This window comes from Malania oleifera, chromosome 12 (genome assembly GCF_029873635.1).
Source record: "Malania oleifera isolate guangnan ecotype guangnan chromosome 12, ASM2987363v1, whole genome shotgun sequence".
Lineage (NCBI taxonomy): Eukaryota > Viridiplantae > Streptophyta > Magnoliopsida > Santalales > Ximeniaceae > Malania > Malania oleifera.
This window is the reverse complement of record NC_080428.1, coordinates 32,107,313-32,120,636: the sequence shown is the minus strand read 5'-3', so window position 1 is coordinate 32,120,636 and position 13,324 is coordinate 32,107,313. Positions and strand designations below refer to the sequence as shown.

General features: G+C 37.2%; 1 non-coding gene across 1 annotated transcript; it reads right to left on the bottom strand.

Annotated features, from left to right (window-relative positions):
- Window positions 1-1,675: 1,675 nt before the first annotated feature.
- Window positions 1,676-1,781, bottom strand: LOC131145245 (small nucleolar RNA R71). The gene has a single exon (XR_009134033.1). It is a non-coding gene; the product is annotated as a small nucleolar RNA R71 (small nucleolar RNA).
- Between the last annotated feature and the right edge of the window lie 11,543 nt (window positions 1,782-13,324).

Below are 13,324 nucleotides of genomic sequence, written 5' to 3'. Positions count from 1 at the left end.
GACATAGGAGCGACTTGGTCGATGGCGACGATCTTCTACACGATATATGCTGCAGACTCTCCTAAACTATGAAACAAACTTTGTGAACCGTAGAGCCTATAAGTAATCGCTACAAATATGAGCTATAGGTTCCCTTTTGGCCTCTTTTAGGTTAGTGAGAGACTTAAGACGTCATTGAGAGCCAAGTTAGAGTAGGAGTAAAGTAGATTTCAATTCCTATTTTGGTGTGTGCATGAAGTGTCCGATGGCTTGTGACAACTGGGTGTTTGTGTAATCTCCGTGTATATTACATAATCATTCTATCGTTCCTTCTGAGATTAGTGATAGACGTACTGAATACAAAGGATCGATCTTTTACTTGCTTTCTCTTTACCGTTTTCTTTTACATGCTTTCCTTTACTACTTTTAATTTATTGCTTTGATGAATGATGAAAGGCTGCAGTAAGGAATAACACTGCTATTGTTTTAGTCAGGATAAGTAGTTGGCTACAGATACACGGAGGTGTTCGTAATTGTTGAGACATGGTGTACTCCGGTTTTCGACTGTGCTCTAGATGGTTAGTGCAACTATGCTACCCTGTGCCCTTGAATGACCCTCTCCCACTTTGGTCTGAGAGGACTCAGGTTAGTACTCTTATGTATTCCTGGTTGAACGTAGTGAGAGGCAAGAAGTCTAGCACCTGATTCATAATCTCAGCACTGCTTTGTAGGAGTAAGGTAATATAGTTTTTACTTGCTTTCCTGTAGTTGGTTAGATTTCACCTATTGCAAAATATCATCTTTTTATCTTTCTTTTTATACAAGGCATTAATAAACTGATTGAAAAAAGGTTTACAACTACATGGTTTAGTCCTTGTGGATCGACACTTGACTTCCCCACTTTCTATTAAACTTGGGAATAGTTAGGTTTTATAAATATTATTTTTGGTAGTTAAGGACCCAAGCCTTGGCAAGCCTACCAAATTTTGGCGCCATTGTCAAGGACTAGGGTACAGTTGTTAGCTAATTTTCTCTTAGGATATTTTTTCTTTGTCTATATATATTTTTGCTTTTATATTTTATTGGTTACATATTTTAGTTTCAATCTTTGTGCTTAAAGTGTGTATGTTTGGTCTGCGTTCTTTGGAACCGGAGATAATTCGCATAGATCTCGAGATTGAAAAATCCTATAGGTCCCTTGGGAAACCTATCTCTAATCTAGAGAAAGTTGTGTCGTCTAAATTGAAAGCCATGGTTGAAAATAACCCATTGGTTCCTACTAAACAAGTCCCGAAACCCCAAGCTCTCATCCTACCTTTGGTAGGAGAGCAACCCCTTCGGCCTTTTAGGGACTACTTTGTGTCTAAGGCATGCACTTCACCCTCTTGCATCCGATTCCCGGATGTTCGGGCAGCACAATTCGAGATTAAGACTTCGATCATCATGATGCTGCCCTCCTTTAATGGGTATACCACTGAAAATCCTTATCAGCATCTAGACGAGTTCTTGGAGATATGATCCACCATCCGTATACCTAATTTTAGTGATGAGGCCCTTCACCTTAGGCTTTTTCCATTCTCTCCTAAGGATGACGACAAATATTGGTTGACTTCCTTAAAGCCGAACTAGGTAACAAACTAGGCCACCGTGTAGCATGAATTCTTGAAAAAGTACTTCCTAATTGAGAATACTAACCAGCTGCAAAGGGCAATCACAAGTTTCACACAGATGGATGGGGAACTTTTCTTTAAGACCTGGGAGCATTTTAGGGACCTACTTTGTAAATGTCCACATCATCAGGTCCCCAAGTGGTTATTAGTACAAGCCTTTTACGAAGGATTAGCTGAGAGAGATAGGTCCATGGTTGATGTCTTGTGTGGAGGTACTTTCCTCACAAAGCATGAGAATGAGGCATGGGTTCTCTTTGAGAACCTAACTGAGAATTTTCAGCTATATATGATTACTTCTCGTAAACCCCCCAACCCATCCACTTCTAAACCTAAAGGAGTTTACAAGTTGGTAGCAAACCATGACCTAGGCCCTACCCTGTACTCCATATCCAAAAAGTTAGATCAATGCTTATCCTTAGGACTGCAATCGAATACAGTGGTGTGTGCAGAGGTTTGTACAATCTGCTCTGATCCTTCCCATACATGTTATAATTGCCCACACGCGCCTTCCTAGCCTGAGATTATGCAAGATTTAGTGAAAGCCACCCACAATTGGTATGATAGGCCATCCAACGACCCCTATTCTAATACCTACAACCCTAGGTGGAAACAACTTCCCAACTTCTCCTAGAGGCCGCAAGCTCCGAGTTTCCAATCCCAAAGCCCTCCATAAGCCCTTAATGCTTCACCTCCTCGTCTATACCAAAATTTTCAAAATCATCCTGATTTAGCTCCCAGATCTTCAATCTTTTAATAGCCATCTCCCTCTCAACCTAAGTATGACACATTTCAAGTGATGGTGTTGAAAGCCCTTAAATGCATTAAAACTGATAATCAAATAGATTGGAAACTCTTTTATTCCCACTCCCAATCCATTGCAAAATTAGAAACCACCCTTGGGCAACTAGCTACCACTTTAAGTCAGAGAGATCAAGGAAAATTTCCAAGTCAACCCGTAGTTAACCCAAATGGACAATATGGGGTGGAATATGAACCAGACACTGGTCCCTCATCATACCCTGAGCAAGCCCAAGCGGTGACAACTCTCCAAAGTTGTAGGATGACAAATAATGAAATCGAGGAGCAATTGAGTGATGAAGAGAATGCGGAAGAAAATAGGGTAGTACCCAATGCTGATTATTGCACCTTATCTTCTTCTAATTTAGAATATAAGCCCCTTAACCTCACACTTGCCACTGGAAGGACCAAACCTCACTTCGCCCCTCCTAGGGCATTTCACGCCCCTCCAATAGCACATCCTGCAGCCCCTCTTACACCTTAAATATTTAGGAAAGAGGGCTCAACTGAGCCCATTTGTGACATGTTTAAGCAAGTAAAGGTCGATAAGCCTCTCCTAGATGGCACCAAGAAATTTCTTGCGTTCAACGAGTTCCTTAAGTACTTATCAACGCAGAAGCAAGAGTCAAGGGTGCACATGGACGAATTGGTTAAGCAGGCCAAGCACATGTGCTTAATGATATTATGGGACCTCATCCCTAAGCTAAAAGACCCCGATTGACCCACTATTTTATATCTAATTGGTGATCATGCCTTTTATGGGGCTTTCTTAGATTTAGAGGCAAGTGTGAACATCCTACCATACTTGGCCTACAAAAAACTCAACCTCAGGAAGCTACAGCCCACTCCAGTCACATTATGTCTTGCTGATCAATCTCTAAAGAAACCTCGGGGTGTGGTAGAGGATGTAATAGTCAAGGTGGAAGAGTTCCATTACCTGGTAGATTTAATTATCTTATATATGGAACCTTCCAAGAATCCAATCCCTATCCTTTTGGGACGACCATTCTTAGCCACAGCTAATGCCTACATTTAATGGTGGGCAAGGATTATGAATATCTTCTTAGGTCATAGGCATCTTAGGCTGAATATATTTAACACTTCATAACATCCATTTAAAATCATCCAAGATATGGATGAGGACTTTCTTGATAAAATTATTGGGGAAGTGGCTCCCTAAATTTTGCGAAGGGATCATTGGAATAGTGCACTTCAGCTTGAGCACCCCTCCACCACTGAAGTAGAAAACCTTTTCAAGCAACTTGCTGCAAGTCATGATTTTGCCTCTCGTTTAGAGAAAAATTTGGGGGGTATGCAACACTAGGTGTAATGAGGAAAAGGGGGAGGCCAATTTTAACTTCAAACTGGGATGAGTTCAAGATAAGCTTAAGGGCGTCTGGCTGAAGACGCTAAACTTAGCGCTTCCGGGAGGCAACTCAAAATTTTCTCTTTTCTTCTTGAGTCCATAGGTTGTAAATAGAAGACTAAATTAGCTTAGAATCTTTAGGGTAAGTAAGGTTTAGGTTGGGCGTGCGATTAGAGGGGCGACCATCCCACACTAAGGCAACTAGGTCTAGCCTAGACCTGTTCGGATAATTGAAAGTACCAAGAGATTCGACCATGTCCACGACCGGCACTATGGTTGGACATGACCTGGTCGGGAAGGACAAAATTCATTTAAAAACCTATTTCACCCTTGACTCTTCATCTCCTGCTCTTAGCACCTCCCTTCAGCCTTGTCGAATTTTCTTCATCACTCTCACCACATGGCACCATATTTCTTATTGCTCTCCCTGCTCAACACTGATTGGGTTCCCTCAAATGTGTCATCTCCACCAGTCTCAAGGCATGTTTCATCACCAGAATCCTCCTTGAACTCATCCCAAGCTTCGTCTCAACCTCTTGCCCGACGTCTATGCCTTCGGGTTCTACCATGACGAAGAGCTCTTTCAAGGGAACAGCAGATTCCAGCCCAAGCCAAGAACAGCATTTGGATTCCTCACAGGCAGCTTTGAGTTGTGCCTTGTAGGGGTTCTTTTTCAGGAGGACGATAGTACCTAAGTGGTGCTCAAGAAGAGATATGGACACTAAGGGCAATCCCTACAAATAGACATCCTCTAGCATCATCCAACATCCATCCACCTGCACAACCTTCGAAAGCTTACCCAGAGTTTCAGGGGGTGTTGTTTCCCTATCCACCACCATTCCACACGTTCAATGCCATGCTGCTATATGATCCACGTAATCCACCTTCCCCTTTGTTGACTTTTTGAGTCCGATCCTTAGTTTTGATAATGAAAAACCACAAGTTTCTTATATGTGTATCCAGTGTTTGAGCAAACTTGATATGTTAGAGCACACATAAGAGAAAGGATGGTGAAAGCCAGAAGACCTTAAAACTCACATCAACTGACATTTTCCACGGTATACAGAAGAGCAAAATGAAGAAGAAGACTTATGTTTTTAATTTGTAATGCATTTTGTTTTATATTTGGTCTGTAATAATTCATGCCAGGCATGATGTGTATGATAAGCTCAACATGACCGTAGATTGACCATAGGGAACCAAATGACCGTAGGGCATCCTTTGGTCGACTGACGCCAGATTTTTGGGGCTAACTTTAAAAGACCTTAGACTGACTATAGGTCCTAAATTATTGCATGAAAAAGCTCCCTATAACTTAGAATTAACATTTACGTGAACATGAGTGTCTTTAAAAGAGAGTTAGGAATTGAATGCACAAAGTTAGTGTGTTCGGTTGACCGAACCCTAACACACAGAGACACTTCGGTCAACCGAACCTCCCTAGGGTCAAAAGTTTGACCATTTGGTCGTCGTCCTTAAAATGAACATCAATGCCCTAGTCAACCGAACTAGCACGTGGGGAAATCCCAACACCCTGGTCGACCAAACTTGAAGTTAAAAAATGGCCTAGTCGACCGAACATCCAAATTCGGTCAACCAAACTTAGCCTGGTCGACCAAACCTCAGAGGTTCAAAAGTCGCCTCAAATCTGGTCAACCAACACCTCAATTCAAAAACATCCTGATCGACCGAACTGAGTAATCTAGTCGACCAAACCTTATAAATGGTCGACCAAACCTCTCGAGTTGCTCAAATTTTTCCAAGGTTAAAACGAGGTTATTTTTTATTAACCTTTCTTAAACTTTCTCAAAAATTCCTAATATGTCCCTAACAGTCAAAAATCCTCCAAAGTCTATATATACCCCCTCCATTACTCTTTTTCTTGACAAGAAGATTAGAGAGAAAATTCTCCCAAAATTATTTTTTCTTCATTCAATTTTATACTCTCTTTTTTTCATTCTTTTAAAAAATTCTTTGTTAAAGAGAGCATTCATATTTTGGGCAATTTTTATTCAAGGCATCCACTCTCTCGTTGAATTTAATTTTGAAAAATACTTTTAAGAGTGGTGTTATTGTTTCTCCCACATATTTTCATTTCATTAATATCTTTGGGAGTAAACTTTCTATGCTTGTGAATCTTCCACATCTATTGCAAGATTTCAAAGCTCATATTGTTTTATTTGAAAATCCTTTTTGAGCTTGAATCCTAGATCTCCTGCACTTTATTATTAAATATATTTTGGAGATTTCATTTAAAGTTTTCTTTAGATCTTTGAAGAGCACATATTTCATATTTCATTTTCAACAAAGATCATATATATTGTTTTTGAGAAAAATAATTTGAAAGCAAAAACCCTAAGTTCTCCTGAACTTTATTTGAAAAATTATTTTGGGAGAAAATTATTTTTTAGGCTTTAAATCTTTGAAGTGCTTTATTATATACACCTAACTCAAATAAGTAATCTTGAGAAAATCACATACTCACTTGAGCTTATATTTCATATCATGTGTGAGTATATTTGAGCTTCATATTGTACACATCAGCTTGTATTAGAAGCATTTATTTGTTCACATTTGATTATCTATTGTATTTTTGTTGTGTGGTTGGAAGAGGGAGACTTGCCCTATGAAAAGTCCCAGACTGGTTCAGACACAATAAGAGAACTAGGTACACTATTCTAATAAGATGTTGTAAATGGTGTCACTTCACCTATGAAGTAAGCAATTATTGGAATTCCTTTGCTTGTTAGCTTGAGGTGGGGACATAGGCTATATTGGCTGAACCCCGATAACATATCTTTTGTCTACTCTTAAATTCATGCACTTTAATTCCCTGCACATGTATGCTCATATTTAATTATTTGTGCATGATTTAAATATTGTGAATGATTGGGAAATACTTTGACAGACCCTAGGTTGTGCATTACTGCTGCTGGTTAACTTGACCTAGGAGATAAATTTTTTAATACTCAATTCACCCCCCTCTTGGGAATACACCAATTCGAACACCCTCCTACTCCAGTATTAAGTCATCTGATGGAGGAAATGACCCAAGCTTACCACGCTGCCAGGGCGGAAGAAATCTCATCTTCCTCCGATTTAGGCTCTCCTTTTGACTCCGACTAGGATGAGTTTAGGGCTAACCCCTTCATCTTCTTTTTACGCCCTCATCATATGTAATGTGCTGCCGAAGCATGTGATTTTTGTTTTTGTTTTCTTTTGTTTTCCTTTTCCATCACCATGTTTTTGCTTGCTATTGTACTACTCGGATCACATTATAATGATTTCTACATATCAATGAAATGACATGGTGTTTTTGGTCTACTGGTTTTTTTTGCTTCAACGTATTCTTACATGCATGTGGTGTTTGGATTATACGTATTTCTTGTGGGTACACCATTTGAGGTTGATGTCATTATGCTATGTTTCCTGCCTTTTATCTTGTGACCTTTCTTTTCAACACTTCAATGAGGACATTGAAGCTCTAAGTTAGGGGTAGGGGGTAGGTAACACTGCATGGCATCTTTTAGCACAAATTGATAGAGATTTAAATTTTTTAGTGAACACTTGGAATATGCCATGATTAACACTAATTTATACCCTTTACATACTGGCATATAATCTAGAAGTTACATGTTTAGGCTCATCACTAATATGACCCTGTTATGCTCCCTGACAATGTAGTGGGTCATCTATGTTTAGTTTCCCTTTATATGGCTAATCAAAGGATTGAAACTCTATGAAGGTTGACTGGTGGTTCGTTTGTGTTAATTTGGCTATATAAACTCATGTATCTACATGGTATCTCATGAGGCTAAAAACACATGTTCACGTGACTCATAACACTTAGGGGTCCTTAAGAGCACTGAGAGAGCACTCGTGGTGACTATGACACCTTGTGAGGTACTATTGAGCCACTTTTAGTTCTTTTGAGTTTTGACGTCAACTTAGAGTTTTTGAAAACTCAACTTTCCATTTTTTTGGATATTCTTTGTATACTAGTCTTATTCTTGCATTTGCTAGCCTAAAGGTGACATCAAGTGGGGAAATATAAACTTAGGTTTTGTAGCCTACTCAAGATGTGAAGGCTGAGTCATCCCTAGAGATAAACTTATTTCATGGACTCCTATTCGAGCTTAATTCTCATTGGTGGTATGAAGACGAAAAAAGAAGTGTAATGATTGCCTTATCTGCCTATGAAAAGAAAGAAACTAAAGAATGAGTAGAAGAAGAAAAAGAAATACTCCAAATTAATACCTGCTCCACACAACTACTATAAAAGTCAAGTTAGAGACACGACACATGTTCTACACATATGAAGACTCTTCAGCGGCCCAATGGCTCAAATGAATTTATGACTGATCTTTAAATAAGTTGATCTAGGGTGGATATGGCAAGTAGGTGAGAAGATGCAGGGTGAAGAACCTGACACCTCACAAATAGGTTGGACCCTTTGTCAGACTAGTCCACTCCATACGTTTAGCGTTTGTTCCTTACAATATATGGGATGTTTGATCATGACACTCCTTCTTACATATGATGATTGAACCCATCATTTTGAGTATTTTTGAGAGCTTACCAGTAAGGCTGAGTCAAGACAGTTGTTCTGTAGGTGTCTTTGGATGTCCTAAGTGTAACGAGTCATACACTTTATACATGCCTTGTATTTTCACCTATTTATATTTTAATTTATATGGCTACATTAACTTTGAATTGTAATTTCTAGTTAACTTTATGTAAGGATATTGTTCTTAATGACTATATAATGATGAGACTTGCATGAGTAACTTGCTTCGAAGTTAAGTGCATAGTAGAGTTTTGAAGAAATGAGCTCTCATGTAATTAGGTGATATTCTTGTATGTGAAATGGTATATCTATGTTGCATGTATATTTTCATTTTATGTTCATTGAAATTGGTGTTTGTGGGTATCACTCTAGAAACTCTTACGAGACTAGAACTTGTCCACTAGGATCAACCTAGGAGTTTAAAGTCTTATTTCATATGTTAAATGCAACCGTGTTTCCCACGAAAGAAGAGGTAGATAGGATTTAGTAGTTTTCTTAGCTTTTACTTTGCTCGAGGATTAGGAAAGTGTAAGTTGGGGGTTGTGATGAATCCCTAAAATGCATGATTTTAGACCCTCATTTACCTTTGTTTATCCTTGTTTCATTATGTAATTACTCATAGTTATCATTGTTCAGAGCTATGCAAGGTTTGTTCGTCTTTTCAAGAAAAACAGGTTAAAACCAAGGACTTAGGAGTACGAGAAGCTAGAGGAGAATTTGGGGACACGCAAAGCTCAAATTAGATGCTGAGCCAAACTTCTAAAGCTCCAGATCATCAAAGGAAAAGAATACTTTGCTCGACCAAGGGGTGCAAATAGCAACCCCAGGGGCAACAAAGTCCTTACTAGAAGAATCCAAGGTTTAGACTGAGGAAGAATTGGTGCAAGGGTCGACCAAACCCTCGACCAAGAAACTCTCAAGGGCAACCAAGTCGAGATATGGAGGTAGGACTAAGATCAAAAATATTGAGAGCCTCGACTATGTGTGTGACCAGAGAAGCCATGAGGTGCGACTATGCCAAATTCCTGATATTCCCTGAAGTTCAAGATCCTGCAAACCTCAACCATCAACTCAACTAACAAGACCCCATAGCGTGACTGAGTCGACAATGCTAAAGATTCAAATCCCTGCTTTCCAGGGAGAATCGACCAGGGTGTGCACAAGGAAGACATAGGAGCAACTTGGTCAACAGCGACGATCTTCTACCCGAGATATGCTGCAAACTTTCATAAAATGTGAAGCAAACTTTGTAAACCCTAAAGCCTATAAGTGATCGCTACAAAAATGAGCTATGGGTTCCCTTTTGGCCTCTCTTAGGTTTTTGAGAGACCTAAGATGTCATTGAGAGCCAAGTTAGTGTAGGAGTAGAGTAGATTTCAATTCTTGTTTCGGTGTATACACGAAGTGTCCAATGACCTGTGACAATCGGCGGCCTTTGTGAAAAGCAAGGTGTAGTCCCAAGAGGATGGGTGAATTGGATTATAAAAATTTCTTTTAATTCCTTTTATCAATTATTAACCTTGCTAATTCTTGACTTATTTGTTTAATTCTTTCATCACTCAAGAACTTAGTTCTTTTAAATCAATCAATCAACACAACACTATTGCTTAGCCAAACAAGTAATCAATCATCCAAGTAACCAAGCCAATCAATCAATCACAAATTAAAAGTAAACAACCAAACAAAAATTAAAACATACATGACATTGGCAATGTAAGCACTTAAAATAGTTTGTTTATTTATATAAGCCCTATATATATGAAATTTGTACTTTCTGATACAAAGCCCTATATTGATGGTTTTGCTTCTTCAATATGATGTGCAATATAACATTCAATCAACACAAGATTTATACTCTTCTCAATATTCAGAACTCAACTAAACTCTCAGTTAATTTATTCTTGGGCTGTTAACCAAGCAACGTACTCTCCTATGGTTTCCGCAAGGTATGGTATAACCAACGTACTCCCTTTCAATTTTTGCAACCCCAATCAAAATTAAATTTTAAGTTTACTTGATTCCCAAATATATGTAGTATATATAATTTTCAATTTAAACCATCCACGCAATTTAAATATGTACTGAAAAATAAAGAGTAGGGAAAGAAAGAGTGAGACGGAGATTTTTACAAGGTTCAGCTTATAACCAGCCTACATCTTCGCCTTTGGTAAACCACCAAAGGATTCACTAAACATGTTTTTCTAATGGGTGGAACAAACCTACAACACTCCTTGGTTAAGGCTAGAGCCCGCCTTCTCCAAACGATATCCCCTTATTCGGTCACTCCTTAACTAGGCTAGAGCCCGCCTTTTTAAGTAATATCCCCTTGCTTAGCCAATGATCCAAACAATCCTTGGAATCACCAATCTACAAGAAATACAACCACAATATATGTACAAAAATTTTGCTCCTCAAAGAGCTGATTAGTACAACAATTCAGTACTATAACATACTTCAAAGTAAATAACAATATGGAATATAACTTGAAGCTCAAGGAAGTACATCACCGATTATTCTTTCAATGATTGAAAGATTTAGAATTTATAGCATAATTCCAGTGGAAGAAGATCAGCAAAAACTTAGTTGAATTCATTCAAGTTGAGAGTAAGAAAGAGCCTTGAGAATTTGAGAACAATTGAAAGAGATTTTGAATTTTTGTTGAATTGAATTCTTGGTGTTATTAATTCAATGGTATTTGAGACCTATTTATACACTTTAAAAGGTATGTAACTTGATCCCCAAGTGACCTAGAGTATTCCCCAAGTTTCCATAAATTTTGAGCCCCAAGCAACCTTATTTAAAAATTTTGACCGTTATGAAAAATTCAAAACAGCCGCGTGATAGATGGCTGTCCATTTTTGGTAGTTTTCTATCTAGTTAAACCAAAGGGACAGTAAGGTGGCATTCGTCTGTCCAAACATGAATAGATTCCTCAAAGTGCACTGGCTGTCGGCTGTCCAATTCTTGACAGTCGTCTGTCAAGCTGTCAGCTTTGAGCACCCTTCAGTCGTTTGATCATAACTTTTTCTGTGTAACTCAAAATTTGGAATTATTTATTTCAAATGAAATATAAGATAAATTACTAAAACTTTAATGTTGAACATAGTTTAAAATAAGTATATTTGGATGGATAAAAATGTACATCAATGCAGATGTAGAAAAATTGACAGCATTTGAGAAATCCTCTTTTTGGTGCTTTTCATTCCAAAAATGATTATAATCTTTTTGAAACAATCTTTGACCTTATAAAAATATTTTCCAAGTATGTTCAAAGGTATTTAGGTCCAAGAAATTAACCTAAGAGCTTCATGCATCCATACTGAAATTCTCTGAAGTACTTACATGAAATTTCCTAGACTCTTTCAATTTTTCAATCCTTGAATTCCTTGAGGTCTTTATGCTTGCTTCATCTTTCTTTGAGCTTTCCATGTTGATCACTTGGCTTTCATTCTTGAAGCCTTTTCTTTTATATCAATGCTCTAATGATCTTCAAGTTTTAATCCATGCCTCAAGCTTGATATAATCACCCTTCTTTGAAGTACAAGCTTTCATGAATTCTTTAACCTTGCATTCATCATTGAGTCCTGAAAATACATAACTTAAACAAAACATGTTAAGTTCTACTTGTTTTTTAGTATCAAAACAAGATGTTAAGTCTTGTAAGGCCAAAAATCTCCCACTTTTTGATGATGACAAACAAGAAGTAAAAATTGGAGTGAGCCTTAAAAGGACTCCCCCTTTCAATAAGCATCATCTTAACAGTATTTGCAATATCAATATGAATTTCAAAACCTCTTTTACAATCATGCTCATCACTTCAAATACTTCTCCTTTTTATATATATTATGTTCATGCTCAGTTTTCGCAATTTGCAATACTATGCTCAATTTTTGCTTTAAAACTTCTCCCCCTTTTGACATCCATCAAAAAGGAAAAAAAAATAATTAAGTTCAAGTAAAATCACATGTTGAGCATATCATCAAACATACATATCAACATATGTACACACTCAATTTATTTTTCAATATAGCATGTGTAGTGTGTTTTAATAGTCATATCTTTACTAACAACTTTTTCATCTTTTGACTTATTCAAGATACCAATTGTTGATTTTATGATACCAATTTAACAAAATATATGATACCAACTGAAAAATATGTGATACCAATATAAAATTTAATTCACGATATCAATTTCTTAATAGAGAAATGATCATAATATAAGCAATAAGTCATAACACTCCCCCTGAATTTAATATATTCAGTTTTGTTACCAATTATGCTTTTTTCATCCCATGTTTCAAAACATTGATTCACATCATGTATCAGATATCAATATCATGCTAATATCATCAATGTCATACTATGCTCATAGATATAATCATACTTGTCATACTTAAAAGACAAACTGAACTTCTAGATTTTGATACCAAGTGAGCTTTTAAATTTTATTACTAACAAAAAATTTAAAATGTGATACCAAAAATACTTCATAGATGCCAAAGCTGCTATCACATCATGCATAGTTTATGGATATCAAAGTCATTATCACATTATGCATAGCTCATGGATACAAATATAACTTATTATATATTTTATAGCTCATAGATATAAAGAACAACACAAGACAAATTTATCCACTTGATTCATTATTAGCATGGATGGTCAAGAATTAATCTCATGTCAAAATTCATGCTTTTCTCAATAATCTTATGCTAAAAAAGTGAGCCATAAATTATCAATATAAGTCAAGTCAAGTCAAGTCAAGTCATACACATATAGCATATCATATAGGCATGTAAGCATGTAGCATATAGCATGTCATATAGGCATGAAGCATGTAGCATATAGCACTTCATTCTCAAATATCTTTTAAAAAAAAATTATGCAGTCGCCTGTCAACAGGTATTATAACTATAAAATTCATAGGCAGAGAGGTGGCAGT